Consider the following 14,506-nt stretch of genomic DNA (forward strand, 5'->3'; position numbering starts at 1 on the left):
ATCCCCTTGAAGCCCTTCCCAGCTAGATAAGCCTCCAACGTTTCTTTCTTCTTTCCACTCACCACCCTTTCCCAAGGTTGGTGTCTGTGGAGAGACGGGAAGTAGCCGCGACTAAGAATGATTAGTCTGTGTGTCTGTCACCCTTGACTGAGGTCTAGTGATTCACAAAGACGAACACAGCTGGCACAAGGGCAGTCCCGTGTCATTTGTCACTCCTGGACTTGCTTCAAAACAGAAAATCCTTTAAGTTCTGTGAAACAGCCTACAGGAGCTTCACAGTCTTGCAGACCATATACGGGTTTGCCTGACTGGGCCAAGCTCAGGGGATGCAGAACTGTTTCTTACAAGAGAGACTGCTCTGGCAGTGCCCACATCCAAGCAGCAGGGCTTTATAAACCACACAGGTCATCCTGACATTGCTTCTCTAACAAACATCCCTCACCTTGCAATACAAGGTCCACAGCCAGGACCACAAAACATCACAGGCCTCACAAAACCGTTATCAAAGAGAGCAACTTTGAATCCTTTGAGAACATTCTTCATGTGTCCAATATTTTTAACAGATATGGAAACACTTTTCTTATTCATGGCTTTCTCTTTATCTCACTGATAATGGATACCTCATTTCTATATGTATTCATTCAATAAAAACTAAATATTTTTGGCCTTTGGAAACTAGTCCTGCTGAGACAAAAGTGGTCCACCCTAGAAATGATGCTTATCACTTCTGCTTTCAAATCATAGGCTCCCTTTCACCACAGGAGACTAAGATCTTACATGGAGACTTAACCGGAGATTGGGGGAAGATCAAGAAACATTTGCAGAAAGAGCTCTAGTGAGTGTCACACACATTAGTAGACAATGATTCGATGTGAAAGGGCTGTAAAAAATGGAAATAAAAGCCACCAACAAGCCAACTGAGTCCTAGGTATAATTACAAATGGCCAGGTACTGAGGCACCGAAAGGGGTTTTCTGAGAAACATGTCTGAATAGAGGTGGCTTTCTTTCAAAGGAACTGGAAGATTTCAGCCTATGGGGCTGAATCATCACCTCTGAGGGGTTCCTCAACCAGGCCTTGGGAGGGCCATCTTTCTTAGGAAATTTGTTTTTACCAGTTAACAACACAGAAGTTACATAGGTTATGTGAGAGGCAGGAATCACAAAATGATATCACCATGTGTCTGTTTTCCACGAAGATTACCCAAAAGGAGCCCAGAAAAGGAGTGGGTACACAGAGGGGCTGTGGCCTCACCAGCTGAAACCAGCTGTGATCCCGTTGGGTCCTGCAGGGGAAGCTGAGACTGAACAGGAACTTCTGAGAAGGAACCGATAACATTCTCACAGTGGAGCTGATGAAACCTTCAAGTGCTGCTGGCTTACAAAAGGAAGAAAATGCCTAAATCATCCTCAGGTAGGGATTATAGCCAGAGGATGTGGACTTTCAGGCAGGAAGAAAACAAACTCAAGTCCAGACTTGCTGAATTTGGAGTGCTCACAGAACACCCCTGGGAATGATCTGGTGTCCAATTCTCTCTCTTTTTTTTTTAAAGATTTATTTTATTTATATGAGTACACTGTACCTGTCTTCAGACACACCAGAAGAGGGCATCAGATCCCATTACAGATGGTTGTGAGCCACCATGTGGTTGCTGAGAATTGAACTCAGGACCTCTGGAAGAGCAGTCAGTGCTCTTAACCGCTGAGCCCTCTCTCCAGTCCAGATATTTTCTTTATTTACACTTCAAATGTTATCTCCTTTCCTTGATTCCCCTCCTAAAACCCCCTATCCTATCTGCCCTCCCTCGCTCCTGCTTTCCTGTCCTGGAATTATAGGACCTGTGACTTGCAGAGAGACATAAATTGGTGCTGGGTCCTACTCATAGTTACAGTTCCTTATAGAAAAAAACCAAAGGGACAAACGAGAAACAGAACATGTTGACAGAAAACCTTGCTAGCTATCACATTTTTTGAAAGAAGTGTGTATGTAAAACACAGAGGGTTGGAGATTTTGGAAGTATCTAATCCATCCAAAGGCCTTTCAGAAAACTGCTTCCAAAATTTCAACTAAGATCTACATACACTGAAGCAAAAATTCTTGCCTGTGGAAATGTGGATAATTTAGAAATATATATTTCAGTCAGGATTGATTTGCTGTTTAACCTGGGGAAAGAATGCTTAAGCTGAACTTCTTTGATAATTATACATAATCAATGCTATTTTTTCAAAGTGACTAATCAAGTTTTCGGGGTTCCAGCAAATTTGGGTGGCCATCCATAGGAATTTTCATTAAGCTGGGGGCTTTTTCTTTCCATTTTGAATTAAATTGGTCTAAGTCAGCAATCAAGGCTTCCACATTTCTATGTAATGTATAGGGTAGTGACTACAGTAAGGACTAAGCTAAAAAAAAAAAAAAAAGAAAAGAAAAGAAAATCATTCAGAAGGCTGGAGGGGGAAATCTGAACAGCCATTGTCAGCCGTCCAAGAGATAAACAGAGAACTGTAAGTCACTCTGAGGCTCTGGGATCAGGGTTTTTAAATAAATCATATTAATATGTGAATAAGACAAGCATTATTCTCTTCTTTCAAAATGTAATAAGTCTTTTGTTTCTGCCAAGTAGAGAGGTGAGGGAGGGCTGGGCTGTGAGGAGAGGGAATGCAACCCTGTGCTTTCTTGTCTTCCCCTCTCCTCCCTCCCCCTCCCTGTCTTGTGCAACAGTAATCTCAGTTGCTGGAATGATTCACTTGGCCATTCCCCTGCTGGTCAGTCAGATAAGGCTATCTCTGGTTGCAAGCTCTCCACTGCGACATAAATACAAACAAAACCACTTTCTTCTGAGATATAGAGCATCAGGGGTCTCGAAGACATTTCTGGGATGTGAGAGCAAAAGAAAATCACTTTCCTAAGCTGGAGATGCCAGGAGTGAGGTGTGTAGCTTGCACTCTCCGGGTTGAGCCCAACAAATGTCTCTCCTACTGTTTTCTTTTAAATACACACTCTTTGCACTTTTTTGCTAATATGTTTTGAAAAGCTATGGCTTCCAATTTGTGCACATACACACCCTACTAAGATGGGGAGGGGGGTACACTGATACTGTTCCTTAAGTAGTTTATTGAAATAGGAGTTTTACCAAATGGTATTTGCCATCCTAACAGTCGCCATAGCCTTATACATTTAGTCTTCCTTATTCGGTTTGACATTTTGAAAGATGTCTGCAAATACTTCATCTCACAGGCACTATTGAGACCAAGAGCCAATGCATTCAGGTCTGGCTAGCTCCACTTTTACAGTGGGGTTAGCCAGATCCCAACAGACTTCAACTCTGGGGTGAAACCATTCTGTTATGTTTGACCAGAGTTTTTCATCAGAATAATTGGTCTTCACCTTTCTTAAAAATTTCCACATATTTCTGGACTCAGCTCTAAGCAATAAGGTACTTTACTTTGAGGACTAAACAGTGGCACTATCCAATCCATTCTTATAGGTGATTGGAGTATTCTAAGTCTGTACGCTATAATATGGCAGCCACTGGCTACACATAGCTACTGAATACTTGAAAAATATGGCTAGTGGGGCTGAGGGGTGAAATTGTAAGTGCTATTATAATTTTATTATTATTTAAACTTGAATAGCTATACACAATTCCCCTACTATAAAAGGCTTGAGCCAGATAGATCTTTAACATTTTTTTTCTATTTCTTTTGGTTCATGTCAGTGGTATACCACTAACGTGGCACCCTACAGTTGGTCTGAGTCATTTCTTAGACTCACATCTACTAATGTAAGCCGTACACAACACTTCATTTTCTTGCAGCTTGCGTTTTTTCCTTTTATTGTTTTTAAAGAAACATAGCTTCATCTGAGCTTCAATACCTTTTCCATTTCTTTTTACATAATAATTTAATTTAAAAAAAAAAACCCACAGACTCAGTAAAAATGTTATCTAAACTAGTGGAGAGAGGAAGCTGAGGATAAAGTGGCCAGTCCCAGTGGCATCTGCAAGCAGTGGGTGAAGCAAACCTGCTTTTGTTCCAGATTGCAGGGGTTGGGGCATTTATAAATTATATATGGGCTTCTTTTGCAAGTGAAATTAGAGACTCTATAAGCAAGGCAACTCGTTTACTTGAAGAGAGTAATATGTTGAGGAATAAAAGAGACTTTGAAGAGAGTCACTTTCTGCCTTCTAATGAGCTTTTGGTTGGAAGAGGGAGACAGGGGAAGGCAGACATAGCTGCGATGTGAGACAGATCCTAATTACAGACAACCCTGGGATGGATCTGCTATTACTTAAGCCTGTATTAGAGAGGGGGAAGAGTTCTGTGTTGGAAATGGACATATGAAGATCTTCGTAGGAGAGATGCCTCTAGGGTGTGCCTGTGGGACTGACGGGCCTAAATACTAGGTGGAGGGAAGAGCATTGAGAGGTAGAGATACGGTTAGAGGAGGCTGCTAAGCACGATTAGGTGACATGTCCAAAGATGGATTTATACAAATCTTAGTGTTTGATGCATCTACCCAGGCTTGCAGTTTAGGAAGAGACATTAGATAACAAAGATGAATGTTTGGACATAGAGATGGAGATGATGGTGGAGAAAGTAGACGGGAGCTGGGAGTTGGGTTCCTGGACTTATAATTATCCAGGTAGAAACAACAGTGGCCCGAAGGAGAGGATGGAAAACCATAGCCTGCAGTTCACACCAGAAGCCTGAGTTTACAAAGTTTTCTTGGCTCACAAACAGGCCTCCTCAAGTATACCCTGTCTGTGGCCGCTTTCATGCTACAGGAGGCAGTGTTTGGTTGTGGTAACAGAGATAGTGTGACTGTAAAGCCTAAAGTATCTGTTCCTACTGACCTCTTGTGTAAACAAGCAGAAGGGGTGAAATGTATGTGAGGAATGATGGTGGAGAAATCAGAGGTATTTAGGACACTGACTTATTAGGAAGGTTGAAGTCAAGATATCATTAGTGCCTTAGACTGGGAGACACGTAAAAAGCAATTCTATTAACTATAGAAAATCTGAGAAGATGGTATCTATGAAAAATGGTAGAACTTGATATACTGGACAACTTGTGTTTGAGGCAACTGTAATCATCAGCGAAGGTATATGACCCCAGTGCTGAAGCCAAGGAGAAACCCAGAGACTGGAGAACAGAGGGGAGAGACAGTGACTGGAGGGGTAGGCCCGAGGATCGTATTCCCAGAGTTGAAAAGAGAAGAAATGAAGATGGCCCAAAATAAAAGGAGGAAAAAGAAGAGGAACCCCAGAGGAGATGTCACTGACATCCGTAAGTGAACAAAAAGGAAAACAGTGAAGAATTTAGCAGAAAGATGAGGTGATACTGTGGCATCCTGGAAGCAAGGTGTCAAGGCAAAAATAAACTGGAGATGACTAGACCCAAAGATTGCCCTGCAAGTCACAGGGGATGGCAAGACCTAAAAGATGCTCTGAGAGTCACAGGGACGGCTAATTCAAAGGTTGCCCTGAGAGTCAAAAGAATGGGCACATTGTAAGTTAGCGGAACACTTCTGAGTGCTGCTTTTGCCCTGTGGTACAGAAGGAGAACTAGTTGTAAGAGTCAGTGAAGGCTCATCTGTTGAGATCTTTAGCTAGTGGTCAGTGAGGAAGAGGCAGGAGCTGAGAGGTTCTAAGGGGCTTTCGTGAGGAAGGAGATTGGGCAGGCTTGCTAAGACAAGTATCAGTCAACTCTGATATGAAGTTAGCCAGACTTTGCACTGTTTACAGATTGACACTATGCCTTTGTCTGCCTTAGTCAGAGCAAACATTACAGCTATGGTCTGAAAGCTGATGCCTCTGGAATCACAGACCTGGATGAAAGGCATGCTCCTTCTAACAAAGCCTGACATATTCCAAAAGGAACTTAGTCCTTGGAATTGTCTAACAAAGAGCTCCATGTCCCTTGAGTTCTAAAGTCCTGGTATAATCTGAAACTCCAAGGGCATGCTGGTATCTGAAGCCCTCTGCCTCTCTGAGCAAAATATTAATCTCTCCCAAGCCTGGAAGGCTCACCCCACTCAGCTTGATAGGCCTCACATTTCCAGCTTCAGAATTCTTCTTCCTCTGTAAATTGTCAGTTTAAGAATCTATTATCTCTACATCTCTGGAATTAAGTTTACTTGATACATCCTTGAATTTGTCTTGCAAGTATTTTATTAAGAATTTTTGCCCCCATTCATTAGAAATAGTGGATTGTATTTTCTTTCTTTTTTCTTTCCTTCCTTCCTTCCTTCCTTCCTTCCTTCCTTCCTTCCTTCCTTCCTTCCTTCCTTCCTTCCTTCCTTCCTTCCTTTCTTTCTTTCTTCCTCTCTTGCTAACTTTTTACAATATGGTGATCCTGGCTTCATAAAAAGGTCCTGGAAATTTTCCTTAATTTTCTATTTTGTATTATAATTTGAGGAGGATTCTTGTTAGTTCTCTTTTGAATATCTGTTAGAATCTTTACTGAATCATCTGTCCCTAAGCTTTTATTTAGTTGGGAGACTTTAAATTACTGTTTGTATTTCATTTAATGTTGTAGATCTATTTAAAATGTCTATTCGATCTTGATTTAGCTTTGGTAACCCATATAAATTTAGAAATACATTCACTTGTTTTAGAGTTTTCCAGTTTGATGGAATATAGATATTTTAGGTTTGTCCTCATAATTCCTCAATGTCTGTTGTAATGTCTCCCCTTTAGTCACTAATTCCATTAATTTGTATTCTTTTTCTTTGGGTTAGTTCAACAAGAGGTTTTTCAAACATGCTTTTTTTTTTTCTCAAGAAATCAGCTCTATTTCACTAATTCTTTGTATATTGAGTGTTTTCATTTCTATTTTATTAATTTCAGCTCCTGTTTTAATTATGTCTTTTCATCTATATTGTGTATGTGTTTGCTTGTTTTTTCTCTCAAGGCCTTTGGGTGCATCACTGATTTTAATTTGAAGTCTCAAAGTTTTTTATGTTGGACACACTAAAACTTTTCCTCTTGGGACTGCCTTCATTTTCATTCAGTTCTAAGAACATTTAATTCCATTCTTTATTTCATACTGATAGCAATAATCATTCAGTATTGGGTTGTTTAGTTTCTGTGTGCTTGTGTATTTTCCATAGTCTTTATTGACCTCGATATTTAGCTTTGTTCAGTTGTGATCAGATAAAATGTATGGTGTGATTTCAACTGGGTATATTTGTTGAGTCTTGCTGTGTCTTTATTATGCAGTCAGTTTTGGAGAAGGTTTCATGAGTTTCTGAGAAGAATGTGTATGTATTCTTTAGTGTTTGTGTAAACTATCCTAGACAGTTATTAGTTCTACTACTTTATGAAGTCATTTAATTTAAGGTATTTAGCTTTTTTGGTAATGACCTGTCTGTTGGTGAATGAGGATATTGAAATATTACACTTTCATTGTTTTGGGGTCAATCTGTGATTTTTATATCTAATGTTACTTTTATGAAAATTGAAGACCATGTTGTTGGTGTGTTTCTGTACAGGATCGCAATATCCTATTGGTAGATTTTTTTCCTTTAGTAAGTATAAAATATTCTTTCATAACTTTGAATTAGTTTTGGTTTAGACTTTATTTTATGAGCTATTGAAATAGCTACACCTGTTTGTTTGTTTTTTTTTTTTTTTTTTTTTTTTTTTTTAGTTCCATTTGCTTGTAATACCTTTTTCCATCTTTTTACCCTAAGGAATAGTTTCTGTTGGAACGGTATGCTTCTTAGAAGCACCAAAAAGATGGAACCTGTTTTCTAATCCAACCTGTTAATATATATCTTTATTGCAATAATTGATACTATTAATACTCAGAGTTGTTATTCAAGAAGTGTGCTAATTCCTGCTATTTTGTTTATTTTGTGGTGTTATCTGAGATCTTTTTGGATTATTTTTCCTGGCACTGCTTATTTCTTATCTGTAATCTTTTGGGTGTGTTTATCCTGCCATTCATTCTGGACTATCCCTGCTAATATCTCTGTAGAGCTGGCTTTGTGGTCATAAATCATTTTTGATCTCTTATCATAGAAAGTCTTTTACTTTTCTTCTATTTTAATAGATAGTTTTGTTGGGTATAATAGTCTGAATTGACATTATGTTCTTTCAGGACTTGGAGCAGAGGCCCATCTGGTTTAAATGTTTTTATTGAATAATTAAGAATTGTTTTAATAGGTCTGCCTTAATAAGAGTCTTGGCCTTTCTCCCTTGTGTATTTTAATATCTTTTTCTTTATTCTGTGTTTTTAATGTTTCAACTACAATATATCATGGAGAATTTGTATTCTGGTCTTCTCTACATGGTGTTCTGAAGGCTTTTTGTATCTAGATAAACATCTCTTTCTGTAAGTTTGGGAAATTTTCTATTATGATTTTATTTAAGATAATTTCTGTGCCTTCTCTATGATATCATTCTCTCTCTTCTATTCCCATAATTAGAAGATTAGGTCTTTCCATGAAGTTCCAGAACTTTTCAATGTTTTATATATATATATTTCTCGTTGACCTTGTAATTGTAGTTTTAGGTTTTTAAAAGATTTATCGTATGTGTAGGAGTCTTTTGTCTGTATCTAAGTATGTGTTTGGTGACAACATAGGTCATACGAGAGACTTGGATCTCCTGGAACTTGTTTAAGATTATAAGCCACCACCATGTGAGTGCTGGGAGCTTAGGCAGGTCCTGTGTAAGAACAACAGGTGGGCTATAACTACTGAGATATAGCTCTAGCCCCTGACTCTCTCCTGTTTGACATCACCTCTTCCATTGATGATGCCTTCCACTGAGAATTTTAGTTCGTTTATTGAGTTCTTCATTTTCATCATCATTTCAGTTGGAATTTTCTTTAGAAACTGTTTTCATGTCTTGGATCAACTTGCATATTTCATACAAAAGTCTTTGGTTTTGTCTTCTTTGAGTTGTTTGAACATAGATTAAATCATTCTCTTGAATTATTTGTGAGTTCATAAGTGCAATATTTTACTAAGGGCTATTACTATTGGATTTGTACCTTTGGGGGTTAATGTGCTAGTGTGTGTGTGTGTGTGTGTGTGTGTGTGTGTGTGTGTGTTTGCACTATTTGTTGTTTTATTTCTGCATTGGGATTTGTGCAAATTTAGTTAATTTGTTGCATTTTTCTTTTTTTTGTTTTTTGTTTGGGGTGTGTGACTGTGTGTGTGTGTGTGTGTTGTTCTGGTTTTTGTTCAAACTGCCTTTCTCCTTTCAGCTGAGATATTTACACTGTTCAGAAGGAAACTAATTCTTAGCAGGACTGGGTATTTGATTTCTTCTGTATGACTGATATTTGGGGATTTGGTGTTTGCCCAGTTCTTTTATTTCTCTGCTATATTTTTGTGTCTTCAGCAGATTTAGTAAGGAGCTTAGGACAAGCTTCTCCTGGCAGCATGTGGACTGGTACTGGGTCTCAAGATAGGCTACCTGGAGGACCTGAGTTAGGCAGCTGGAAAGGCTCTGGAACTCTGGGTCACATGTGATGCCTGAAGGAGGATCCTTGGTGAAGATCTGGGTAAGGAGTTCCGGAGGGAGGAAGAGAGGCCCAAGAGAAGAGGTTATACCTGACCATCAGTGACTGGTAGATAGTAGAAGCAATGAGAGAACATGCTGAAAAGCTACCTAGATGCATGCCACATGTGGTGGCTACAGGGGGCCTGGTAGCAATCATGACTGGGATCTGGCAAGTCTTAAAGGAAGAGGGACAGACTGAGAGGAGTTTATCCTTGATAGGCTGTCACAGGACTAAAATGATGCAAGGTTTTGTAAAATACAAAAATACTGGCATAATGGGGAAAGCATCACGAATTATAGAAGTTAAGTCCTTTGAAATTGATAATATTTTTTGACAGAACATTCCTGAAAACAGAAGGGACTGGATTTATTCTATCTGTATGATAAGGATGCTATATGTCTCCAACCCTACAGCCTGTTCTTTACTCTCTTGCCTATGCCAGGTTTTCCTTCAAAACTCAACTCAGTTCTTTTTCTACAAAATAGGCCCTGAAGTTTTCTTCCTGTATTTCCCACATATCAAGTCTCTCCTTCAATAGACTTGTGTGTACGATTTGCATGTAGTGTCAGATTTCCTTACACATCCTTAAGTCTCTCAGCTAAAGGCTGGACTAGACATCGTTTGTTTCCGCACCTCCAGTATCCAGCACACAGAAAGTACACGATAATGGTGTTGAAGATTGAAATGTGGTTCTCCCACTCTAAGTTTATAGGACAGAATATTTTCACACATGCCTATAATCTAGCACTAGGAAATGCAGAGGTAGGAGGATTGCTACATGTTTGATGCTACATAGAGAGACCCTGCCTCCCAAAAACAAATGAAGAAAAGTAATAATGTTGAAAGTCTTCTACACAACATTCAAAGACAAGACATCAGTAGGTTCTCAACCTGTGGGTCACGACTCCTTTGGTAATCAAATGACCCTTTCCCAGGAGTAACCTAAGACCATCGAAACAAACACAAACATTTACATTACAGTTCACAACAGAAACAAACTTATAGTTATAAAGTAGCAGTGAAAATAATTTTATGGTCTGGATTCATCACAACCTGAGGAACTATATTAAAGGCTCACAGCATTGGGAAATCTGAAAACTGCATCTCAGAAGAAATAAATGAGAACAAATTATGTTATAAGGATGAAGTTCTAGTCCAACATGGTTGCTGATCTTATGAAAAGGCATACAGGGACACAGAGGAAGACAACGTGAGGCAGCAAGAAGGATAGTACCTGTGACCCAAGGAAACACACTAAAGAGAAGGAAACCACTAACAAGTGTAAAATAGCAACTCCCACAGTCATATGTGGAAAAAAGTTTGTTCTTGAAGCCCTGACAGTGATATCTTATATGGCAGTCGGATCCGACCCATACAGCAGGAGCTAACCGACTGTGAGTCTCCAAAGGCGGTTCCCACGGGTATTTTAATCTCCTACTATTAAGAATGTATTTGCTTTTACTATTCCAATAATAAATTTTTACCGAAATGAGGACAAATTAATCTAAATTTTGTTAAGAAAATGAAAAACAGCAAACATTGTATATTGCTGCTCTAGATAATACAAAGGCATTTTTCCATGGAGTCTTTCCATGTTAGTAACTTCTGATTATTTTTTTCATCTGTGTGTGTGTGTGATTTAGGGAGAGAGCGTGGAATTCAATGGAGATGAGGACACTATACACAAAAAGTGACCCCAAAGCAGGGTGTCTTTTACTTTAGCAAGTAAGTCTGCTCCTGTTTATGTGTCAGGGGCCCAATTCAAAGTCATTACTTGACACCAGGCACTGAGGTCGAAGCCTCATCTTCTCACCTCAGGTTTTCTTTCTACAGACACACCACTGCCATCCACTGCCCCTGGCAGGGCAGCCTCTTGAGGAGTCAGATGGAGTGGGAAGATGGCTTCCTTGTGTATACTGTCAGCAAGAAGACTGAAACACAATCAAGGAGGCACAGAGCTAGTGCATTGTAGGGGCAGTTGCGATGGGTTCCCAGGCACAGCCATCTCCTCACTCTCTAGCCTTTGGAAACCCTGAAAACCAGGGCTATTCTAGTAGTCACTGGCTGTTTATTCCAAGGTGAGCTGTAGGCTAACAACGGTCAGTCTCCTTTATTCATATATTAGTCCAAATCAGGGATACACAGCATTTTAGCATGAGGACTATCTGGGTATTAGCAGCTCTGGTTCTAAGTCTACTTTCTGCCAACTAAACCTCTGACCTTTGGCAAGTTTCTGGTCCACTAAATGCTTCTTCCATCGTCTCATCGTGTGACTCAGGGATCACCAGGGTACCATTCAGTGGGAGCTGTTCCTTATGTTATTCACCACAATATTGATAAGCTACCTGTGACTGTTCAAATACAAGTGAATAAAATAAAATTTGAATTGCAATTCTTCAGTCTCCTTTGGAAAATTATACATCTAGTACTGTTGGCAACAAAGATGGAGTGCCTCATTATTACGGAAAGGTACTGAATAATGTGAGGCTCAGGTTCATGGTTCCTGCATGAATCCACATGGAGAGAGAGAGCTTCATCGCTGCTTTAGCCAGAATTCTCTGAAGCAGCATTTTTCAACCTGTGGTTCACCACCCCTTTCAGATATCTTATCCAAGATATCTTGGATATCAGGTATTTTCATTGTAATTCATAACAGTAGCAAAAATTACAGTTATAAAGTAGCAATGAAATAATTTTATGGTTCCTCACAACATGAGGAACTACTTTAAATGGTTGTAGCATTAAGAAGGTTGTGAACCACTGCCTTAGAACAGAACTGATAGAAGATAGATAAATAGATAGATAGATAGTTAGATAGATAGATAGATAGATAGATAGATAGATAGATAGAGAGGATTTATTAAAGTGACTTATGGGCTGTGTTCAGCTAAGCCAATAATGGTCATCTACCAAAAGTAGGTCTAAGAATCAAGTGGTTGTTCAGTCCACATGACTTGATGTCTCAGATGATCTTCATTTTTATGCCAGAATCCCAAATAAGTAGGCTCTAATGCTAGTGGAGGAATTGACTTGCTAGTAAGATGGAGAGAAAGCAGAAAAAAATAGTAACTTCCTTCTTCCATGCCCTTTACATAGGCTGCCACCAGAAGGCATGATCCAGATTAAAAGATGAATCTTCCCACCTGAAAACATCTAGATAAAAAGTGGGTCTCCCAGTTCCAATGATTTAATTAAGAAAAAAATCCCTAACAGGTATACCCAAATTCTTAGGTTTTAGTTAATTCCAGATGTAGTCAAGTTGACAAGAAAAAATAGTCACCACAATAGCTAAGTACTTTATTTTATAATGTACTTCAAAATATCTTTACATATAACCATTACAAATATTAAAAAGGGCATACTTATATTTTGTGGATTTTTTTTAACCGATGAGAACAAATCAGAGCTCTCTCTAAAAAGTAGCCATAAGTCTCAGGAGAGAACATGTGTGGCCCTGACTACAGCCATCCAACTCCAGGTGGTAAGACCCAGTGATTAAGGACTGACCCAGGGACCTCGTGACTCAGTAAGAGAGACACACTTAAATGTATGATCATAAAATGTATCGAATGTTTCTGGACTCTTTTTTTTCCCTTTTGTGTCAAATGAGGGATGGCAAAAACCTCCACCCTTTATGGGACCTGCCCAAGCAGATGCAAAGAAAGTGAAGAATTGCTCACTAAAAGTTAACCACTGTGATTATCACTTTGTATTCTAGCCCAGGTCTGTGAATTTCCTCTCTGCAAATGGCCCCATTCGCAGCCTTGGCAGGGTTCCCCACAGTCTCTCTAAGATGCCGCTCACTCTCACACACGGGTAGCAGCTCCCTTTTGGAAGCCCATGGCGCCATTTGTCCTTAAACTCTCCCAGGATCATGAGCTCTCTGGATTAATTATGAGTGGTACAGGAAGCCATACTAACTGCCTGGGCACTGTGCCAGGAGCAAATGGTTTTTCCTCTCTGTAATTTTTCCAGATACTTTTCCATACACTTTCGGTGCTGGGAACCCACTGCTCCTGTACTCAGGAAGGCCTGGCCCAGGAACCAACTGTTCACAGGAGTTGGTGGGGAGGGCGTAGGCATCGGGGTGGGAGGACTCCTAGCCCCAGAGCAGGTCAGGGCACTCTGACTACAAAGCTGGCCGTCAGACTGCATCTGTCTGGTCCTTCTCATCTCTGTAGTCTGGCATGCTTTAAAGAACAGTAGGTACACTGATGGAGCCACAGAGCTTAAGACTTAGACTCCACTAAAACTAGGCTCATGACGGATTGGCAGGAGTCACTATTTCACAATGGGTCAGAACGTGGGATAGCACTGATTCACCCTCTCCCCAGATTCATGGGCACAAGGGAGTCTCGACAGTCTGTTTTTACTTCTCTAGGTGCAAGCAGTGGGATTTCAGTAAAGCCATCAGGCTCTGGTAGGGTAGGAAAATTAAACATTTTAGCTCCTGCGTACAACCATTGATCATCTACAGCAGCATCTGAGGGACTGGGAGAACAATTGGAAGGCCTATTTTATGGATTCTGCCTGATGGTTTCTTTAGACTATGACTAGAGACACATTGCATCCATAAGGAAGAGGCACCCAGCCATGAAGACATTTCTTCTTTCCTTTCTTCCTTTCTTTCCTCCTTCTACAAACTTACAGACAATGTAGTCTTGAGGACGACCCCAAGATAAGCAAAGCCCAGGTCTAGTTTATAATCTTAAAGCTCGCTCTAGAACTTGAAATGATAAGATACAAATGAGATAATAGTACAATAAGTGCTATATCTGAGACCCAGTTTGGGACACATTACACTAAGGATTCTGTTGTAAAAGGTAATTATTAGTCTGGGTCCTGGTGGCTGGGGATTTAGAGGTGTGGGCGACAGAGTAGAATGTCAGGTATCAATCCTGTGTTCCATATAAGATTTGAACTCTGAGAGGTTGGGACAAGAGTATGGTGTAACTAAATGCACACTTCCAGCGATGCTGCTTTGGGGATAAG

The sequence above is a fragment of the Apodemus sylvaticus genome, chromosome 7, assembly GCF_947179515.1.
Source record: "Apodemus sylvaticus chromosome 7, mApoSyl1.1, whole genome shotgun sequence".
In the NCBI taxonomy this organism is placed as follows: domain Eukaryota; kingdom Metazoa; phylum Chordata; class Mammalia; order Rodentia; family Muridae; genus Apodemus; species Apodemus sylvaticus.